The sequence below is a fragment of the Octopus sinensis genome, linkage group LG18 (assembly GCF_006345805.1).
Source record: "Octopus sinensis linkage group LG18, ASM634580v1, whole genome shotgun sequence".
Taxonomy (NCBI): Eukaryota; Metazoa; Mollusca; class Cephalopoda; order Octopoda; family Octopodidae; genus Octopus; species Octopus sinensis.
The window spans coordinates 17543744-17558871 of record NC_043014.1 but is presented as its reverse complement, the minus strand read 5'-3'; the positions used below and the strand labels follow the sequence as shown (position 1 = coordinate 17558871).

Sequence of the window (15128 nt, the reverse complement as noted above, 5' to 3'; positions counted from 1 at the left end):
AGAAGTTGATGAGAGATTGACCAGAGAGGAAAGTGTTTGTCTCTAATCCTTTTAGACGCGTCCACCAGATATATTCTTTCGCCATAGCCGCAAGTATAATGAAATTAGCTCTTCCTTCCCATTTGAAGGAAGGAGGCGATAGACTCAGTTGATAAACCGACTCGTCCAACACGTGACAGCGGTCATTCGACATAAGCCCACAGGTCGGAAATGGTTGGACACTGCACGAGTGCGAGCAGAATGGCATTGTTGCTTGAGAGCAACGCAACACTCGCGGTGCCATTTGCCCTTCCTCGGTCTTTTTTTGATCCACGACTGCAGTTTGGTCATGGAGACGAGCTGCGGGAATGCGTGCCTCACAAACGACGACCACGCCTGTTCACCATCGTCTACGTAGAGCCGGAAAAGTCGCAGTCTCTGCGCGTGTCTACGCATCATCCACCATGGCACGCCCAGCCCTCCTTTTTTAACGGGTGTTGACAGCAAATGGATCGCTTGACCATCGGGACGCATCCTTTCCACAAGAAGCGGAAGAGAATGCGTTCTAGTTTGGTGATGCTAGGGTCGATACAAGGCACGACGGTCAGGCGGTAGTAGATGACGGATGCGATGTACATGTTCGCCACCTTCGCCCGACCTTTTAGGGACAGTTTCCTCTCGGCCCATTGCCGGGCGAGAGTGACCACCCTACTCATTATCTCGTTCCAGTTCTTCTCCCTTTGGAGGTCCGGACCAAACCAGATCCCGAGAAACTCGACCGGACCCTCGGTCCAGCATCCCACGACAGAGGTGCTGGTGGACGACATAGGCTTGCTTCTCAAGGTACCGAGCCGCAAGCCCACTGACTTTTCCCGGTTGATTTTCGCTCCTGTTACAGCTTCGTAGTCTTTCAATGTCTCACCGTCCAGCTCGATGTGCTCTTGGCTAGACACTATGACGGTGACGTCGTCCGCGTATGCAGACACGCTCGTTCCGCATCCCAATTATCTCGGGATGCTCCTCAGAGTCGCCACCTTCCGCAGTAGTGGCTCGAGAGTCAATACGTATATAAACAATGAGAGGGGGCATCCCTGACGGACCGAATGTGCAATTTCGAAAGGACTCGATAGATGTCCATTTACGCGAATTACCGAAGGATGCCTCTGTACAAAGCAGCTATCCAGCCACGGAAGACGGGACCGAAACCAGCCGCTCTGAAGACAGCCTCCAAGTATCGATGGTCCACCCTTAAGGACGAACCGAAACTCGCGGTGTCGCCCAGGTACACGTGGACGTAGGCGCGATCGATGCCGTCAGACGCCGGGAGTGTGTGGCGATATGCAACGGGTGAATACAGCGACGTGGTCCGACCCGTAAGTCGAAAGAATCAGACCCGTAAGCTTACGGGTCGGCCCACGCTGGATAGTCACGCTCTAGGTTACCATCGCACCCCAAGGGGGTCAAGACTATTTTGAGGGCTTGCAGTCGGCAGGTTGATGTCTCCGGGATCGTTCGGCAGGATGCCCGAGACGTCAGACTAAGACGCAATCTACCCGGCGGGTGGCCACCGCCTTCACGCCACCTTGCTTTCTCCGTTCGTCTACGCGCCGTGGGGCCGCCAGCGGCAGGCTTGCGTCGGTAACCCGTTCCTCCGCCGCGCAACCGAGCCCGATATGAAAAGAACGAAAGTAAGCGCGCGGTACCGCCCACGTACGCGTGGGCGTACCCGCGACCGATGCCAAAAGGCGTTCACGAGATACACGCGGTCGATACGGAGACGTGGTCCGTCCCGTAAAATCCCGAAAGATGACAACTGCGGCTGGTACGAGGTAAGGGCCGCAAGCGGCAGGCCTGCTCCAGGCCTGTGCCGGTCACCCGTTGCTCCGCCGCGCTACCGTGCCCAAAATCGAAACAACGAATATAAGCACAGCGTATCGCCCACGTACGCGTGGACGTACCCGCGACCGATGCCGGAAGAATGTCACGAGATACACGCGTTCGATACGGCGACGTGGTCCGTCCCGTAAATCCCCGAAAGATGACAACTGCGGCCAGTGCAGGTATTGGTCGATATCGTCGGGCCTTCGCCCACAGCTCCGACGCGCTACCGTGCCCGATGTAGTAAGGCTGAAGCGCACCTGGCGGTATCGCCCACGTACAGGAGGACGTAGGCGCGATCGATACCGTCAGTCGCCGGGAGTGTGTGGCGATATGCTCCGGGTAACAACAGCAACGTGGTCCGACCCGTAAGTTGAAAGAATCAGACCCGTAAGTTTACGGGTCGGCCCACGCTGGATAGTCACGCTCTAGGTGACCGTCGAACCCCAAGGGGGTCCAGACTACTATGTACGGTTGTGGCTGATCGCCATAGGTGACCGTCTGGAAGGGATGATCTCGTCTCTCCTTTTCCGCCAACGGTTAGCTCCGCGTTTGCCGGTGCAAAATCGACTCTACACGGCTGGCACGTCCTCGAATTTCCACCGCCACACCGCCCGTCTTTAAGACGCTGCGTTCGCTCGCCCGTTGACGCCCTGCTTTAGCCCGCCTCTGGACGTCCGCTTTCGCCCGCCTCTGGACGTGCGCCTTTTCCCGCCTGCGCCCACCTGCGCCCGTCTGCGCCCGCAGCTCCGCCGAAGTACCGTGTCCGATACCGTAAGAACGATCCGAATCTCGCAGTGTCGCCCACGTGCACGTGGACGTGTAGGTCGTTCCTTTTCCGCCAACGGTTAGCTCCCCGTTTTCAAGTGCAAGATCGACTCTACACGGCTGGCGCGTCCTCGAATTTCCGCCGCCACACCGCCCACCTTTCAGACGCTGCGAACGCTCGCCCGTTGACGCCTGCGTTTGCCCGCGTTTGCCCGCCTTCGCCCGCATCTGGACGTCCGCCTTTGCCCGCCTTTCAGACGCTGCTGCGTTCTCCCGCCTGTTTTGACGCACGCGTGTGCCTGCCTTCGCTCGCTCGCCCGCCGGCATCCGCCGCACAACCGTTCGTTCCTCCTCTCTATGTAGGGCCGTGGCTGAACGGCATAGGTGACCGCCTGGAAGGGATGTTGTAGTCGCTCCTTTCTTCCAAAGGTTAACTCCCCGTTTGCCGGTGCAAGATCGACTCTACACGGCTGGCACGTCCTCGAATCTCTGCCACCACACCGCCCGCCTTTCAGACGCAGCGTTCCCTCGACGCCCGCATCTGCCCGCGTTTGCCCACCTCTTCACGCCCGCCTTTCAAAGCTCGTAGGTTCGTCCTCTCGCAATTGAACACCTTTCTTTTGTCTTTTTCGTTTCCACGTTTACACATTTTCTTCTCTCGCCTCCGACCCCCGGCCTCGTCTACGCAGCCGAGGACCCGGTCAGGTTACGCCGCTGACCTCGTGTCGCGTCGCCACCGGCGCGGCGAACGGGCTAGTCGTCGCTTCCCGTTCCGCCACAGGCGACGCGGCGTCAACGAAAGTGAGCGATGCTGTGTCTGTCCCTTCTTCCCGGACAGAACCGTGGCTTCAACACCGGATTTCGCTGCCTCGACGAAGAATAACATCGAACCGTTTCTTCTGCTGCTGCTTCCCCCGAGCCGCCGTCACCGCAGCCGCGCTTCGGTTTTAAACGTCGGTGACACCTGGTTGATCCTGCCAGTAGTCATATGCTTGTCTCAAAGCTTAAGCCATGCAAGTGTAAGTTCATGCCGTAAACGAATGGTGAAACCGCGAATGGCTCAGGAACCGGACCTAATCCTCGGGACCGTATTCTTCCACCGCGAGGAGAGTGGATAAATGTGGCAATTCTAGAGCTAATACATGCAACCGAAGCCGCGATCGCAGGTCGCACCCGGGCGTCGGGCTCGAAAACGGCGTTCGGCAGTCGTCGCGTCTTCGCGGCGTCGCCGGCGTCCGCTCGCCCGGTTCGGGGGCGGCGCATCCGCGCCCGTCCCTCCCGGTCGCGACGATACAGTCGGCCTTCCGCATTGGTCGCGGCGCAAATATTAGACTGAGACCGACGCGTACGGGCCGTCGCAGCAGCCGCCGCGCCTTCCGCGCGCGGGTCTTAGGCGTGCGGCGGCTTCACGCCCTTCGATTTTGGTGACTCTGGATAACTGTCAGTACGATCGCACGGGCTAGTATCGCACTAGCCTTCGCGCGACGGGTCCCCCGAGAGTCCGCCCTATCAACTGTCGACGGCCCGGTCAGTGCCGACCGTGGTGGCAACGGGTAACGGGGAATCAGGGTTCGATTCCGGAGAGGGAGCATGCGAAACGGCTACCACATCCAAGGAAGGCAGCAGGCACGCAAATTACCCACTCCCGGCACGGGGAGGTAGTGACGAAAAATAACGACGCGGGACTCTGTCGAGGCCCGCGATCGGAATGAGTACACTTCAAATCCGTTAACGAGGATCGACCGGAGGGCAAGTCTGGTGCCAGCAGCCGCGGTAATTCCAGCTCCGGTAGCGTATATTAAAATTGTTGCGTTTGAAAAGCTCGTAGTCGGAATTCGGGTCTCGAAAACGTGCCCCAGCACGTTCGGGGCGACGGCGCCGTCGCAGGAACGCTTTTGGCGCGTCCGCTTCGGTCGTCCGTTCGCACTCCCGGACCTATTCGCCGGTGCGTGTGCGGTCGGCCGCGGAGCTCTGCTCACGTCGCCGCCGCGACTAAGCACCACCGTCCAGCGCTCGTCTTCGCCCGCGCCGCGTCGCGTCCGGTTTCACGCCTGCGCCCTTAACGGCGCGGGTCGGTCCGGCACGCACGGGAGCCACGAGGCGGGTGCGCTATTGGGCGTTGTCGCCGTTCGCGTTCTAGCGGTAGTAGCGCCTCCACCTCCCGGTCATTTCGGCCCGCACGGTTCCTCCGAGGGTGCTCTTCGCCGAGTGTCCAAGGCGGCCGGTACGGTCACTGTGAAAAAATTAGAGTGCTCAGAGCGAGCCCCGCCGGCTTGCACACGAAAAGCATGGAATGATGGAAAATGGCCTCGTCCGCGCGTCATCCGTCGGTCTCCGTTCACGACGAGGCAATGATCGAAGGGAGCGATCGGGGCCACTCGTATTGCGACGTTAGAGGTGAAATTCTTGGATCGTCGCAAGACGCACTGCAGCGACGGCGTGTGGCAAGCACGTTTTCCTCGATCAAGAGCGAAAGTCGGAGGTTCGAAGACGATCAGATACCGTCGTAGTTCCGACCGTAAACGATGCCGACTGGCGCTCCGCCGGCGTTCGCTTCGATGACCCGGCGGGGAGCCTGCGCGGGAAACCATAGTCGGTTCCCGGGGGAGTATGGTTGCAAAACAGAAACTTAAAGGAATTGACGGAAGGGCACCACCGGGAGTGGAGATGCGGCTTAATTTGACTCAACACGGGAAATCTCACCCGGTCCGGACACCGGTAGGATTGACAGATCGATAGCTCTTTCTCGATTCGGTGGGTGGTGGTGCATGGCCGTTCTTAGTTGGTGGAGCGATCCATCTGGTTGATTCCGATAACGAACGAGACTCCGGCCTGCTAACTAGCGCGTCGATTAGTGCTTTTCCGGTAGCGCGGCGGCGCCGAAGCCGTCGTCGGTAGCTCCGCGCGCGACCCAGGCTTGCCGTTGCCGCCGCTCTCCTTCGCGTCCGGCGCTGCGGCCGCGTCCGGCTGCCGTCCCCCTCGCGGGGACGGTCGCGGCGTGGTTGCGGCGTCGGTTGCGGAGCGGCGGCGGTGACTCGGTCGGCTTGGCCCGCGCGAGCCCGGCGGCGGCATGCCGTCGCGTCCGGGCCAGTCGTTTGGCGAACGCAGCGCTTCGCAGAGGGACGGGCGGCAGAAAGCCGCACGAGGCGGAGCGATAACTGGTCTGTGATGCCCTTAGATGTCCGGGGCCGCACGCACGCTACACTGGAGGTATCAGCGGGCGCGTCTCCCCCGGCCCGAGAGGGTCGGGTAACCTCTGAATCACCTCCCGTGATAGGGATCGGAGCCTGGAACCAACCCCGTGAACGAGGAATTCCCGGTAGTCGCTGGTCATCAGCCAGCGTCGATCACGTCCCTGCCCTTTGTACACACCGCCCGTTGCTACTACCGATCGATCGGTCCGGTGAGGTCCTCGGATCTGGCCGACAAGTCCGCTGACGTGCGACGGCGTTCCGCGCCGTCGTCGGCGCGTTCTCTGATGGCCCGGAGAAGACGACCGAACCCGATCGCTTAGAGGAAGTAAAAGTCGTAATAAGGTTTCCGTAGGTGAACCTGCGGAAGGATCATTAGCGCCGTGTTGTTTTTTTACGATCCGCCCATTTCTTCAAGTCGCGGCCGGGCCCCCTCGGCCGAGTACCACCGAATGCTCTTGTTTTGGCCCTTTAACAGCGCAGTAGTAAGCAGTAGCGGCCGCCCGCCGACACGCCGCAACTCTCTGCTGCCGACCGCGCAACCACCCTGCCGGCGTCGGCCCGCCCACATGGCGCTCGGACGACGGGGCTTGCACGCTTTACGAGCTCCATGACCATTTCTCTCTTTCTTCCTGCCTCGCCGACCGTGCGATTCGGCCTAGGCCGGGGGCGCCGCTCGGCGCCTTCCGATGACCACCGAAACGCTCGGCCCCTGTTCTTCGCCTCCTAGCGCGCAGTTTCTTCGCGAAACTTGCCGAGCCACAAGTCGCGGCCGGGCCCCCTCGCCCGAGTACCACCGAATGCTCTTGTTTCGGCCCTCTGACAGCGCAGCAGTAGCAGTGGTGGCAGCCCGCCGACGCGCCGCACTGTCTGCTGCCGACCGCGCAACCACCCTGCCGGCGTCGGCCCGCCCTCATGGCGCTCGGACGACGGGGCTTGCACGCTTTGCGAGCTCCATGACCATTTCTCTCTTCCTTCCTACCTCGCCCTTGGCGTCGGCAGTGGCGCGCTTCGTTCCGCTGTCGACGCCTTCCAATTTTCTTTTATCTTTTCCGTCGCGCGGCGGCGGCTGCCGCTTTCCTTCTCTAGTGTAGTGTGTAGTAGTAGCAAATATACCGAAACCCTGGACAGGGGATCACTCGGCTCGTCCGTCGATGAAGAGCGCGGCGATCCGCGTGAACTGATGCGAATTGCAGGACTCAGTGAACATCGACACCTCGAACGCACATTGCGGCCCCGGGATCCTATCGTCCCGGGGCCCCGTCCGGCCGAGAGGCGGTCAAGACACGAAAACGCAGTCCGCCGCGGCCGTTGGCTGCGGCGGGGAGTCGGTAGCCGCAGGAAAGGGCGGCGCTGGCCGAGAGGCCCGCATTATCTCGCGCGCGAGGCGCCGCCGCTCGATCGTCCGTCTCCCGTAATGCCAGACCGTCATCGTTGCGAAGCGCTGTTGCGGAGGAGGGAGCCCGCCGACGAGCGGAAGCAGAGGAGTAAGGATCAGTAGCGGGAACGACAACGACGACACGGCGAGGCCCCTCGTCGCGTCCGCGTCCTCCTCTACGTTCCCTTCCGAGCGACCGCCGCCCTCCGTCACTGCCGCCGCCGCCGTCTCGTCTTTCGGCGTTCGCTCTGTGGGAATATCTCTTTCGTGCGAGCGTTCGTGCCGATCGACAGCGGTGGTGCGCCGGTAGCAGCAGCAGCAGCCGTCTCTTTGCAGCGGGGAACGCTTTCCTTTTTTTACGCTGCCCTCGACACGGACGTGATTACTCGCCGAACTTAAGCATTTCGCTAAGCGGAGGAAAAGAAACCAACCGGGATTCCCTAAGTAACGGCGAGTGAACCGGGAGAAGACCAACGCCGAATCTCGTCGGCCGCGCCGGTCGTCGAGAGCTATGGCGCAAGGGTCGTACACGTTCGATCGTTTCGCCCGGCTAGGTTCGGAGTCCCCTCGATCGGGCCTGCCCAGAGCGGGTGCCAGACCCATTCGGAGCCGGCGGCGATCGGCGGTGTTCATCGGCCCGAGAGTCGGGTTGCTTGGGAACGCAGCCCAAAGCGGGTGGTAAGCTCCATCCAAGGCTAAATACGGGGACGAGTCCGATATCCGACAAGTAACGCGAGGGAAAGTTGAAAAGAACTTTGGAGAGAGAGTTCAAGAGATCGTGAAACCGCCCAGGGGCAAACGGGTAGGACCACTCACCGCGATCGCGAGGGGACTCAGTCGTCGACGAACGCGCCGGTGGCGGCCGCTCGTTCCGCGGGCAGTCGTCTGCCGCCTCGTCGGCGTTCGATTCCCGGGGCGCCGGCATCGGACGCACTTCCCCTCCGATCCGTCGTCGCTACCCGTTTCCCGTCGGGCCGGTAGTCGCGCGGCGTCCGCAGGTCGCAGACGAGAGCCCCGTCGCTGCCGCGCAAGCGGCTGTCGGTGGGATCCACGCGCTCTTCTCGACCGGGCCCGTCGCTCCACGTAAAGCGCTGGCACGGCTAACCGACGGAGACGGGCAAACGTACCTCGCCCTTAGCACGAACGACGCAGCGAGTCGCGCGCGGCCTCTTTCCGGAGGTCGCGAGCGACGCGGCCGCCCTCCCGCCGCGACTGCGCGGAACCCTCGCAAGGGGGCGACGCGCGATGCGGTCGCGGGACACCCCGCCCGAAAAGCCGCCCGCTGCCGCCGGTCAGCGACGAGCATCGGCAACCTACCCGACCTGTCTTGAAACACGGACCGAGGAGTCCCAGTCGACTGCGAGTCGTTGGAGCTTTTCACTTCGCGAACTCCGACGGCACAGCGAAAGCGAGAACGTGACACGACGTCGCCGTCTCGCCCTTCGGCGGGACGGCGCTTCGAAGCATCGTTCCCGGGTCGGCTCCGCGCGTTCGCCGCGACGTTCGCGTCCGGCGTTCCCGCTCCGACTCAGGTGTAGCAGGCGGCCGGGGACCCGAAAGATGGCGATCCACGCCCGGTCGGGACGAAGCCAGAGGAAACTCTGGTGGAAGTCCGAAGCGCCTCTGACGTGCAAATCGATCGTCGGAACCGGGTGTAGGGGCGAAAGACCAATCGAGCCGTCTAGTAGCTGGTTCCCTCCGAAGTTTCCCTCAGGATAGCTGGCGCCAGCGGGAGAACGACACGCAATTCCGTCCGGTAAAGCGAACGACTGGAGGCCCCGGGGACGTTGACGGCCTCGATCTACTCTCGAACTCGGAACGGGCGAAACGGGCCGCTCCTCTCCCGATCGGAGGCGGCCGCCGTTATGCGACGACGAATGCACGGTGCCAAGTGGGCCACTTTTGGTAAGCAGAACTGGTGATGTGGGATGAACCGAACGTCCGGCTAAGGTGCCCTACGCTTCGCCCATTAGATCCCCGAAAGGGTGTCGGTCGATATAGACAGCAGGACGGTGGCCACGGAAGTCGGAATCCGCTCAGGAGTGTGTAACAACTTACCTGCCGAATCGACCGGCCCCGAAAATGGATGGCGCTGGAGCGAGCGACCGATGCCGGACCGGCCGGGCGACAGGTTGCGCGATCGCCGGCGAGGCGACTTTCCGATGCCCGGTCGAGTAGGAGGGCGCCGCGGCGTGCATGGAAGCCGCGGGCGCGAGCCCGGGTGAAGCCGACCGCGGGTGCAGATCTCGGTGGTAGTAGCAAATATTCGAACGAGACCTTCGAAGACCGAAGTGGAGAAGGGTTCCGTGCCAACGGCGGTCGAGCACGGGTCAGTCGGTCCTAAGAAGCGGGCGAAAGCTTCCACGAAAGGCGCCGGATCCGTCGTTTAGAAAGAAAAAGAACTGCTGCTCTCGCGCGCGGTTCTTCGATATCAGTACGCGGCCGGCCTCGCATCGAAAGGGAATCGGGTTAATATTCCCGAACCCGAACTCGGAGAGTGCCCGTCCGTCGGCGGGAACGCGGCGTGCTCTTCCTAGCAGCGCGTCCGTCGTCGAAGCCGGCGGCCGGGCGAAGCAGCGGCAACGCAAGCGAGCCCGGAGACGTTGCCGGGAGCCCCGGGAAGAGTTCTCTCTTCTTCGTAAAGGACCGCGTCCGTGGAATCGGCTCGTCCGGAGATACGGATATGGTACCTGTAGAGCGCCGCGTCTCGGGCGGCGTCCGGTGCGCTCTCGGCGGCCCTGGAAAATCCGGGTCCGTAACGAATCGCAGCTCTCGAGTCGGTCCGTACCCACCATCCGCAGCAGGTCTCCAAGGTGTACAGCCTCTCGTCGATAGCGCCAATGTAGGTAAGGGAAGTCGGCAAAATGGATCCGTACCTTCGGAAGAAGGATTGGCTCCGAGGACCGGGTCGGTCGGGCCGTGTGTGTCGCCTCGCTCCCGCGCGGCCGCGTCGCCGTTCGCTCGGCGTCGCGCCGCCGGGCGCCGGAACACGTCTTCACGCGAAGCGGCGGACCGGTACGGGGCTGTAGCGTTGGCGTCGGACTCGGCATCCCGGTGCGCCCCATTTTTCCGGCGGTCGTCGCGGCGTCGGCGGGCAACCCGCCACGCGCCGATGCGCGGTCGCGCCTTCGGTCAACGCGGGTCGGCTTCTACGCGCGCGTTCTTTCCTTCCGCTGCGCTTCGTTCCGTCGCGTGCCGCCGCCTACGGACCTCCCGGTCCGGAAAGCGCGCGCGCGCGGCCGGGGCGTCGTCGCGGTTGTCGGATCCGCGCGCGCGGCCTTCTCGTGCGTCGGCGTACCGCGCCTCCCGGCGCGTGCGCGGGCCGTCGTTCGTTGCGGTGGCTCGGTTTCATACGGGGCGCCCGGGGCGTAGTGGGCGCGAACAAAACGGCTCCACACCCGGGACGCCGTGGAGCGACACGGCTTCGGGCTCGCCGTCGCGTCGGTGCGCGCGCGGCTCGGCTCCGCAAGGGGTCGCGGTCGTCGTCGCGCACCGCGACGCGCGGCAGGCGTTCGGCCGGCGGCGAACGGTCGACTCGGAACTGGTACGGACCGGGGGAATCCGACTGTCTAATTAAAACAGAGCATCGCGTAGCCGGCCGAGCCGCACAGACGCGATGTGATTTCTGCCCAGTGCTCTGAATGTCAAAGTGAAGAAATTCAACCAAGCGCGGGTAAACGGCGGGAGTAACTATGACGCTCTTAAGTGGGGCTTGATGGTTATGACCCACGAACCTTGCAATGGTGGGTGTTCCCACAGCTCTTCCACTTTGGGTGAACCTGACAGCACTCGATTGGGTTGATTTGTCCCTTCCCCGAGGAACCCGTGTTTCGTTTGGGGCAGAAAGACTTTAGTCGGAGGGGCACCTGCGGTGTCCTATAGGAACACCGGTGTGGAAGGTGTACAGGGGGATACACACCTGCAGTGTTGGCAGCGAGGCGAGAGGGTGGATGCACCATCAAGTTTGTCTGGTATGTTATGATCTCACGGGTTTTACCCGGGAGATGGATGCACTGCCAGGCTTCACCCATAGGGGCACTACCTTGTCGTGGTTTAAGAGCTTACGTCTGCGGGCGGGACGCAAGCCATGATTGGTCTTGCGGGCGCCAACCCGTCAGTAGACTAACTAAATGTGTCCTTTTCCCCATAGCGGTTCCAATTTTTTTGGTGGGGACCAAGCAGTGGGGAGGATATTCGAGTGCAGAGTGGGATGATACCCTGCTGTTGATTGTGGTTGCGCTTGTCGGCCTCCTGCTCATCCGAGTCGGTCACTACCTGGCTTCGGTGTAGTGTGAAGGCCCCCTATTTCTTTAAAGAATTTCACGGGGTGGCGCCCACGGACGGCCAAGGTTAGAACGGCCGGGTTCGCTCTCCGGATTGGGCTGCTGACGGGGCGAGGTAGGGATGGGGTGTTTCCACCCTGCCTCTTATCTCGCCCATATGTTAGCGCCTCGTGAAGGTTGCTGTCCATGCTGTCCCTGCTGTCCTTGGGTGGCTCACGACGTTGTCTCCTGATGCCGATTGTTGTGGCTCACACATGTTCTTGTTGGAGCGGACTCACTTTCGGCCTCACTACGAGGAGCCAGTCAACTGACGGGTAAACCGTCAATATTGACTTTGTCTCCTGACGCCAGATTGTTGTGACTCACGCAATTTTATTGCGTGAGTGGACTCACTTTCGGCCTCACTATGGGAGACAGTCGAATGACGGGTAAACCGTCAGTATTGAGCCCTTCGCGGACTGTTGCGGGGTATTTGGCTTAGTATGAGGATTTCGGTTGGCCAGGAAGGATGTTGGCCTACGGTCTGCAGGGTCTGACTCCTTACTCTTGTACTCTTGATTTTCTTCCTTTTACTCTTGGAAAATGCCGCGAAGTCCAATTCGTTAATAAATAAGTTACGAAACACACGGTTGCCAGGGGCCGTATAAGATGGTGGCTTGTGGGCAAAAGAGCGGGGCTCCAAGCCTGGCCGAGCGTGTTGCCCAACCACGTTTGGCCCATATCTACGCTTCCTGCAGTTGTATAGAGCCATTTACGCTGCAGGTAATACTAATGGCTCGCTTACCAAACTCGACCCTGAGAGCTTATATCGGATCCTGCACATAAAACCCCCTCGATGAAGTCCTCAAATTTTTTTTTTTTTTTTTTTTTTAGAGGACCGAGAGGCTGGTGTGTAGGATGCCCCTCAAGTTTTTTTTTTTTTTTTTTTTTTTTTTGAGGAGGCGGCATGGTTTGGGGGCCGTGCCTCGATATGAGCTTAAATTTAAATAAATGAAAATCAAAACAACAACCCGAATTGGACATTTAGCTTCTTCTGACTATCGAAGAAGCACCCGCTTCTGTTAATTTTAGTCCCCCACTACTTAGGTAGTTTTTCTGTTTTTTTTATTTTATTTTATTCGTAAGGTTAACTTAAGCTGGGACCTGGCTACGACAGCGTGGGACCACCCACGATAAAATACAGGGAAGGAGAGTGAATCTCGTTTAAATAGCCAAATGCCTCGTCATCTAATTAGTGACGCGCATGAACGGATCAACGAGATTCCCACTGTCCCTATCTACTGTCTAGCGAAACCACAGCCAAGGGAACGGGCTTGGACGGATCGGCGGGGAAAGAAGACCCTGTTGAGCTTGACTCTAGTCCGGTTTTGTGAGGGCACACGGTAGGCGTAGCATAGGCGGTAGCATTCGCGTTGCCCCGCGCCGGGCGTCGCCGTCACCGGCGGCGCGCTGGCGTGCTGTTCGTTGTCCGCGCCGTCGCGCGCCTCGCGCGGCGGTCGGTTTCGTCGGTGCGCCGTGGGCGCCGTCGGCTAAGCGCGTTCGACGTCGGGGTGTCGCGCGCGTTTGCGACGATGAAAAACCGCCACTTCCGTAGTTTCCTCGCTCACTCGATGGAGAAGGGATCGGGCCGTCGCCGAGCGGTGGTTCATTATCTGGTGCGAAGCGCGCGGTGCATGTCGAGCGCCTTTGCGGGCGCCGGCGCAGCCGATGCGCGACCCTTAGTCGAGAACAGTGTCGGTCGGGGAGTTTGACTGGGGCGGTACGTCTGTCAAACGGTAACGCAGGTGTCCCAAGGCGAGCTCAGCGTGGACGGAAACCACACGTCGAGCAAAAGGGCAAAAGCTCGCTCGATCTCGATTTTCAGTACGAATACGGACCGCGAAAGCGTGGCCCATCGATCCTTTCCGAATTACAGCGGCGAGCTATGCGTCCGCCGAGAGGTGTCAGAAAAGTTACCACAGGGATAACTGGCTTGTGGCGGCCAAGCGTTCGCAGCGACGTCGCTTTTTGATCCTTCGATGTCGGCTCTTCCTATCATTGCGAAGCAGAATTCGCAAAGCGTTGGATTGTTCACCCACTAACAGGGAACGTGAGCTGGGTTTAGACCGTCGTGAGACAGGTTAGTTTTATCCTACCGATGCATCGCGCGTACGCGGCGCCCCGAGTCGCGTCGGGGTACTCGGCGTGCGGTCGAGGCGGCGGCGCGCTCGCGCGTCCGTCCGTCCCGGCCGTGCCGCCGGCGTTTCTCCGGCCGACCTTAGGCGGGCGTCGGCAACGTCAACTCGGCTACGGCTATCCCGTCCAGTACGAGAGGAACCGCGGGATCAGAGCAACGGTTTGCGCGCTCGCTCGATAGAGCGGTGGTGCCAGGCTGCCTCTGAGCGATAACGGCTGAACGCCTCTAAGCCGGAACCGTAGCCGGACCCGAGTTGTTTTCCAAAAGCGTCTCAACCTCAAGGCGCATGCCTTAGCTCGGCGTTCGCCGTCCGCCCGTCGCGTTCGCGCGGCGAGCGGCAGCGTCGCCGGCGGAATTGCCATTCGGAGACGCGGCGGCGGCTGCGGCGTTCGCGCCGTGGTCGTCTGCTCGTCGTCCCGCCCCGACTAGTTCGAAGAGATCGAGACGAAAGGGATCGCTTGCATACGACCCGACTTGCCGTTCGGAGTGACGTGCTTAGTAGAGCAGCTACCACTTTGCGATCTATTGAGTCTCTTCTCGCGAACGACACGATCCGCCATTTCGAGGCGGAGAAGCGGGAGGAGGTGAGGAAAGATGGCGAAATTGTTGCGGCTCGGAGTCGGAGGAGTTACAAAGTGTTGTTGCGTTGCGTTGCGTTGTGTCTCGTCTCGTCTCGTCTCGTCTCGTCACGTCTTGTCTGCGTCGAACGACTCGGCGCGCGGTAATAGTCGTCGTCGCCGTAACCGCCTTCGTCTCGGCCGCCGAATCGAGCGCGCATCGGCTTGGCAGCGCGCATCGGCTGGGCAGCGCGCATCGGCTTGGCAGCGCGCATCGGCTTGGCAGCGCGCATCGGCTTCGCAGCGCGCATCGGCATGGCAGCGCGCGCTCCGTTGCGGGTTCGTTTAAGTGAGAAGTGGAAGAAACGGAACCTCCTGCTTAGTGCGCGAGTAGACGGGGTTGCCGGGCCAGCATGCAGCGCCCCTTTCGCACGTAACTTTCTGTACCGCCGACGAGTCGTCGCTCGTCGGCGTCCGGGTCGGTCCCCGGTCTCGCGGAGCGACGTACGACCTCTCAGTGGAACACCGCGACTGTCTGTTGTCGAAGCGGCGACTTCTGGGCATCGTCGTCCGATTGTCGAGGCGCCGCGTGAACGGATCGAGGGCGAGGAGCGTGTCCCTATCTACTGTCTAGCGAATGCAGAGCCGAGGGTACGGGCTTGAAGAAGTTCTCGTATCGAGCGCGGGTAAACGGCGGGAGTAACTTGGACTCTCTTCAGGTGAAGGATCGAAGGCGACGAGGATGTTGCCGCTGTCCTATCTACTACTGTCTAGCGATAAGCAGAGCTGAGTTACGACGAAGACCAAGCTCGCGTGACGGCCCACGTACGCGCGGGCGTAGCCGCCAGCGATGCCGGAAGGCGTTCACGAGATGAACGCGCTCGATACGGCGACGCGGTCCGTCCCGTAAAATCCCGA

General features: G+C 61.1%; 1 non-coding gene and 1 pseudogene across 1 annotated transcript; both read left to right on the top strand.

Moving 5' to 3' along the window:
• The first annotated feature begins 6935 nt into the window (after window positions 1–6935).
• Window positions 6936–7094, top strand: LOC115221866. The gene has a single exon (XR_003882669.1). It is a non-coding gene; the product is annotated as a 5.8S ribosomal RNA (ribosomal RNA).
• Window positions 7095–7556: 462 nt separating this feature from the next.
• LOC115221850 lies at window positions 7557–14210 on the top strand (annotated as a pseudogene).
• Window positions 14211–15128: the final 918 nt, after the last annotated feature.